Source organism: Mastomys coucha, unplaced genomic scaffold, assembly GCF_008632895.1.
Source record: "Mastomys coucha isolate ucsf_1 unplaced genomic scaffold, UCSF_Mcou_1 pScaffold2, whole genome shotgun sequence".
NCBI lineage: Eukaryota > Metazoa > Chordata > Mammalia > Rodentia > Muridae > Mastomys > Mastomys coucha.
In genome coordinates, this window is record NW_022196902.1 from 19,701,271 (window position 1) to 19,708,538 (window position 7,268).

Consider the following 7,268-nt stretch of genomic DNA (forward strand, 5'->3'; position numbering starts at 1 on the left):
AGAGAGAGAGAGAGAGAGAGTGCACTTGAGGCTGAAGTACAACTCCTATGTCATAGGTGTTATTCTTAGGTGCTGCTATCATTTTCCTTTGACATACAGTCTCTCATTGACCATGAACTCCCTGGTAGGGTTGAGAATCAGTCTGCCTCTGCTTCCTCAACCTTGAAAATACAAGCAACTATGCTTAGTTAAGTTTTTTAATTTGTGTTCTAGGGATCAACCTTAGGTCCTTCCCTCCCTATAGACTAAGTTAAGCTGAACATTTTGGCATAACACAACCTTGATACTGTGACAATAAAAGCAGAGAACACACTATAGTTTCTTTGTGTTCTCTTCCTTTTCCTCCCTCCTACATCTTCCTTCCATTTCATCTGATTTCCGATATCGTTTGCATCTTATACAGTCTTCTATAAATTTAATAATTTAGCATAGCCTCCTTTTATCCAGCTTCTTACATTCGAATGCATTTGGATATTACTCTGAGTTGTGTATCAATATTTGGTTGCAACTGGTATGCAGTTTCACTACACAGATATGCGTTAAACCCTTTATTCATTTATCACCTGATGGCTGTACATTCTGTTTTCAGCCCTGGGAATGCTAAGTACAGCTTCTTTGACCATTCTTCCATGGTGTTTCTATTATCATGTGTTTTTATTTCCCTAGAAATAAATTCCCTGAAATGGAAAGACTGGATCACAAATAGGTATAGGGTTGAGATTCTAAGAAATCACCAGCAGGTAGATAAGATATTTAAACTGTTTTAAATTCTCATGAAGAGAGTGTTCTATTTCTGTATATTCTTTCCAATGTGATCTCAGTATTTTGAAAAGTTTAACATTCTAATGTTGGCATTTTGCTTTCAGTTTTAGTTTTCCTATTGACTTACCATGCTAAAGATGTTTTTGTGTATTTATCTACTATCTTCCTTGGTGGACAACCTGCTTAAATCTTTTGGTGTTTGCTTTGGAGGCAAGGTCCCACGTAGCCCAGGATGGCCTAAAAGTCACTATACAACCGATACTGAACTCCAGATCTTCCTTTCGCATTTTCTGCAAGCATTGGGAATCACAAGATGTTTGATGTTTAAGTGTTTTGTTTTATTTTTTATTAAGTTATTTGTTCTTATTAAGTTTTGAAGGATATTAACATGTTCTTGGTATGAGTCATTGATCAGACACATAATTTTGTAATTGATTTTACTATATTGGGATTCACATTTTTATTTTATTAAAATTAATTTGTTAGAGGCATCATCTTGAAATTTTAACGAAATCTGCTTATAATTTTTCCCATGCCAAGTATAAGGCTTTCAGTATTGTATACTAAAAATCTTTACATAAGATCAAATATATTTCTTTCATTTTTCAAGTGTTCCATATTTTTATACTTTATCCATAGGTCTATAATATTTTATGGGTACTTTTGGAATATGGAATAAGATATTTTTGTACAAAATATCCAATTCCTATGTGTGTATTTATTCACTTGACATGAATTCCTTTTGTAAGCATCAGGATCTCTGGACCTTGTGGTCTTGATATACCTCTGGACTCTTCTGATTTAATATTTACCAATGCCACATTGTCTATACATTGTAAGCTTGTAGAAAGCATTGAAGTCCAGTAGAGCAACTGTATTCTTGTGTTTATTCCCAATGAATTCAGCAGAGGTGTCATATGGAATAAATGCTAGCGGGTTTTATTAGCATTTCTTTCAGTGTAAATTCCAATGTGTCTAAGATTGTCAGCAAAAGAATACTGCATTTTCTGACCCATAGACACGGTCTATCTCTTGATTACCTGACTTTTTTTATTTCAAGATTGTTCAGTTTCTGAGTATTTTTGAGCTCTTTGTTCTTATCATGATTAATGAGGCTACTTCCCATTTTAAACCTCAACTTGCAATTCCTTTGTGACAGAATCTACAAATGATTAATTTTGTGTATTTCTGTCATGCTCTTTAACTGTGATCAATCTGTTTATCAGTTTTAGTAACATTTTTTAATAGACAGCAATGGCGAGCACACTTGACATGGTGCTTCAGAATGAATACTGAGTACATTTGTTCAGTATAGGCTACTTTTGTTTCCTGTCCCCTTCCTACAGGCTGGCCACCTTCTGCAGGACAACACTGAGTGAAAGTGATAAGCAATCTGTCGAGACCATATCCAGAGGTTAGGCATGGCCCCCCAGCTGAGGGATGGGGCCACCCACCCATCTTCAGAATGTTAACCCAGAATTGCTCATGTCTAAAAGAGTGGAGCAGAGCCTGAAGGAAAGGCCATCCAGAGTCTGCTCCACATGGGGATCCATCCCACATGCAGACACCAAACCCAGACACTATTGCTAATGCCAAGAAGTGCTTGCTGACAGGACCCTGATACAGCTGTCTCCTGAGAGGCTCTGCCTGATCCTGACCAATACAGATTTAGATGCTCGCATCCAACAATCGGACTGAGCGCAGGGACCCCAATGGAGGAGTTAGGGGAAGGACTGAAGGAGATGAAGGGACCTTTTATGGCACCAATGGGAGTGGAAACCCTTGGTCCTATAAAGGCTTAATGCCCCAGTGTAGAAAAGAAACTGGGAAAGGGGATAGTATTTGAAATATTAGAAAATAAAATATCTAATGAAAAACAAACAAAGAAATTGATAAGTGTAGACATCCTTTCATTTTTCCTGAACTAAGAAGAAAACTTTGAAACATTTTGCTCTGAAGTATGATGGTAGTAAAAGGCTTTTCCTCTATGTAACAGACCTTCATAGTTAATATGCAGAGACGTTTTCTTAGTCACAGTATGCTCAGAATATTTTTAAGAAATGATCTTGGGTTCTGCACTTTGCCTACAGCCACAGACATAACTTATATGATTTATTTCTTTAATATTTTAAAACATTGATTTTCAAATATTATATCTATTTCATTCCTTTAATTAACCTTACTTAGAAATATTATATAATATTTTTAATGGATAGTGAGATTCAATGTGCTATAATTTTGTCAATAATTTTTACACATGCTTTCATGAAGAAAATTAATGTGTACTTTTGTTGTTATTCACTAACTTTGTCAGGTATTTGTATAAGAGTGGGCAGATGAAATGGAGCATGTGAGTGTGTGTATTTGTGTGCATGTATGTATACATGTGTGTGCATGCATGTATGTATATGTTTGTGTGCATGTGTATGTGCATGCATATATGTGTGTGGAGGTGTGTGTTTCCAACTACAAATATGCTTCTCTCATGAACACAAAGTTATATATTTTTTATATATTTTTTAGAAATTTTTGAGTTTTTAAAACTTGTTTATTTTCATTTCATATGCAATGGTGTTTTGCTTGCACACATTATCTGTATGAGGGTATCATGTCCCGTGGAACTAGAGTTATAGATAGTCGTAAGCTGCCATGTGGGTACTGGGAATTGGAACCTGGATTCTTTGGAAGAACAGTTAGTGCTCTTAACCTCTGAGCCACCTCTCCAGTCCTATTAAAGCTATTTGAATTATTCATTTATTTGTGGGTAAATTTTAACAGTTTGAGATTTGTAGAAAAAAACAGGTATCTATTTCAATAAGATTGTTGTATTGGCATAGCATAACTTAAATATATTCTGAATGTCTTTTCCTTTCTGCATAAGGTACAGTGACATCACGGATTTTATTGCCAGCTGTCGAGATTATCAATGTGGCTGGCTGGCTATAGGCTTTCAATCTTCCCTTGCATGCTATACCTTTCTGTCACAAGCCTGCATTCTTCCCGCTTCTTTTCTTACTGCCCCTGATCTCATTTTGTTTCTTCCTTCATTTTTGCTTTTTAAAATGTTATGCCTTCTCATTACAATAATCTTATTTTTTCTAAACTTTGGAAAGCTGGGAATTTCTGTAGATCTAGTTTTCTATTCTTCACTGCCCTATAAGGATATAAGTGACATATGAAGGCAGAGAGGGGAGAGAGTGAAACCAATGAGAGGGACAGGCAATTTTAATGCATGGATGAGCAACAAGTATTTCTATTCAATAGGCTTGTGGAGTATCTAGACTTACCATGAAATAAAACTGTTAGATGTGTCCTTTACATAATATTTGAAATCATATTAGTGGTATTGAGACATGAGCAATTGGAGCCATTAACACTTTTAGAGTAGGTGAGTATATCAGTGTTGTAATGAGAAACACTGAAGTCAGCAGTTATAGGAAGAAAGGAGACCTTGGCTGGCCATCGCAATTGGCCTGCGGAATTGAAAGGTTTGAATGTACAAAATATAAAGGAATTTTTTTTTTTAAAGTGAGGGCTAGAGAGTTGGCTCAGCAGTTAAGAGCCCTGACTGCTCTTCCAGAGGTCCTGAGTTCAATTTCCATGGTGATAATGGGCTCTGATGCCCTACTCAGGTGTATCTGAAGATAGTTTATACATAAATTAACTAAATAAATCTTTTCTTAAAAAAGCCTTAGTGTTTTCAGATAATCTTCAAATTATTATAAACAGCGGATGGCATGCAACTGTCAGTGATAAGCAATCTGCCAATGCCCAGGTTTGAAAGGCAGGCTCTCTGATGATAAGGGAATAGCAAGCACGAACATCTTATGGCTGTACAGAACTGCTTCTACTCATTGCAATTTAGAAAGACACTTTCCAACATTGCTCAGTAAGTTACTGAAGCACAACAGCAGAATCAAGACAGGTGATAAAGCAACATTCTCTAAGCTAATTACAACTCATACATATTCATGAGCATCACATCTGAATTTCTGAGCTGTGTCTACAACATATGTGAAATACAAATGAGAGTCTCAGAGCTGCAGGATATTGAGTTTCTTGTTTTTAAAGATTTTATTTTTATAAATATGTCTTCTGTTCTGAGCGTATGGTTTTATATGTGTTGAATGTGTATGTATAAGTAAACATATAATTATACAAATTTACTGTTATTTAAAATATAATTTATTGTATGTAAGTTTATGTATTAATTATTCATTCATAGTTAATATGATATGAAAGAGGTTAAGATAAAATAGGAAATATATATATATATACACACACACACACACATATACAAATAACAAACTTTGCAAAGATGTAACCAAGGGATTAACATTTAACTGCATTTTCATGTTAATTTTATTCTTTGTTAAAAACACAAAGTAGCTCAAATTATAACAAAATGTTATTAACACAAAATGAATTTATTAATTTGTTTGACAAATGCTTTTGATTTTGAGCACAATGGTCAGGGTTTCCAAATGGGAAGACAACAGTTTTTCCTGGTAGAACTAGAGTGGAGGGAGGAAGACAAACAAGCTAAAAAATCACTATCATGTAAAAATGGCCATTCTATCAAAGGCAATCTACAGATTCAATGCAATCTCCATCAAAATCCCAACACAATTCTTCAAAGAGATGGCGAGAGCAATTCTCAAATTCATCTGGAGAGGCAAAAAACCCAGAATAGTGAAAACAATTCTTAATCATAAAAGAATGGCTGGGGTAAGTCACCATCCCTGACTTTAAGCTATAGTACAGAGCAATAGTGACAAAAACTGTAAGTTACTGATACAGAGGCAGACACGTTGATCAATGGAATAGAATTGAAGACCCAGAAATAAAACTATACATTTATGGACACTTGATCTTTGACAAAGATGCCAAAAATATACAATGGAAAAAAGAAAGTATCTTCAATAATTGTTGCTAGTCTAAATGGCTGTCTGTATTTAGAAAAATAAAAATAGACCCACATTTGTCACCTTGCACAAAGATCAAGTCCAAGTGGATCAAGGACTTCAACATAAAACCAGATACACAGAATCTAATAGAAGAGAAAGTGGAAAGAGCTTGAACTCATAGGCACAGGGGGAAATTTCCTGAACAGAACTCCAATGGCTCACACTCTAAGATCAAGAACTGATAAATGGGACCTCATAAAATTGGAAAGCTTCTATAAGGCAAAGGACATAGTCAATATGAGAAATTGACAGCCTACAGATTGGGAAAAAATCTTCACTAACCCCATATCCGATAGAGGGCTAATAGTCAAAATATATAAAGAACTCAAGAAGCTAACCACCAAAAATCCAAACAACCCAATCAAAAGATGGGGAATAGAACTAAACTGAGAATTCACAACAGAGGAATTTCAAATGACTGAGAAGCACCTAAAGAAATGTTCAAAGTTCTTAGTGATTGGAGAAATGCAAATGAAAATGACCCTGAGATTCCACTTTAAACCAATCTGAATGGCTAAGATCAAAACCTCAGAAGACAACACATGATGGAGAGGATATGGAGAAAGAAGAACACTCCTCCATTGCTGGTGGGATTGCAAACTGGTACAACCACTCTGGAAATCAATCAGGAGGTTCCTGAGAAAATTGGAAATAGATCTACTTGAAGACCCAGCAATACCACTTTTAGGATTATATCCAAAAGATTCCCCACCATGCCATCGGAGCACCTGTTCCACTATGTTAAAAGTGACCTTATTTGTGGTAGCCAGAAGCTGGAAACTACCCAGATGCCCCATGATAGAAGAATGGATACAGAAAATGTGGTTCATTTACACAATGGAATACTGCTCAGCTATTAAGAATGAGGACATCCTGACTTTTGCAGGCAAATAGATGGAACTAGAAAATAACATCCTCAGTAAGATAACTCAGATCCAAAAGGACATGCATGGCATATACTCACTAATAAGTGCATATTAGCAAAAAAAAAAAAAAAGTACAGAATATCCAAGATACAATCCATCAAACTCAAAAAGGTCAACAAGCTGAAGGTCCTAAGTGAGGATGCCTCAGTTTCACTTTGGAGGGAGAAACAGCAATCATTAGTGGGTAGGAAAGGAGGGACCCAGGAGGGAAAGTGGACGGGACATCCTCATGGAGACAGGGCTTGGGAAGGAGCTACAGGATGTGGAACAGTTGAAGGGTGGACAGGGCAAGTGGGGATAAAATTTGGAGTGTAAAAATAAATAAATAAAATAAGTAAATAAATAAAAATTTAAAATGTCTCCTGTAAAATTAACTTGTATATGAAGATTTTGATTTGACAGTGTGCTTTAACTTTTTCCAAATAAAGTTTTAAAAAAATCACTATCAAGGAACAAATGACCTTTCCACTACGGATCACAAGCATGACACCAGGAGTTGGGTTGTCAGAGAAGGGTGGAGAGGGACAGAATGCGAAGGGGTCAGAGAAGGATGGAGAGGGACAGAATGCGAAGGGGTCAGAGAAGGGTGGAGAGGGACAGAATGCGAAGGGGT

The 7,268-nt window shown here is 36.0% G+C and overlaps 1 protein-coding gene across 1 annotated transcript in view; it reads right to left on the reverse strand.

Moving 5' to 3' along the window:
* Lama2 (laminin subunit alpha 2) overlaps window positions 1–7,268 on the reverse strand; it is a 668,494-nt gene that overhangs the window by 116,289 nt on the left and 544,937 nt on the right. The window lies entirely within an intron of this gene.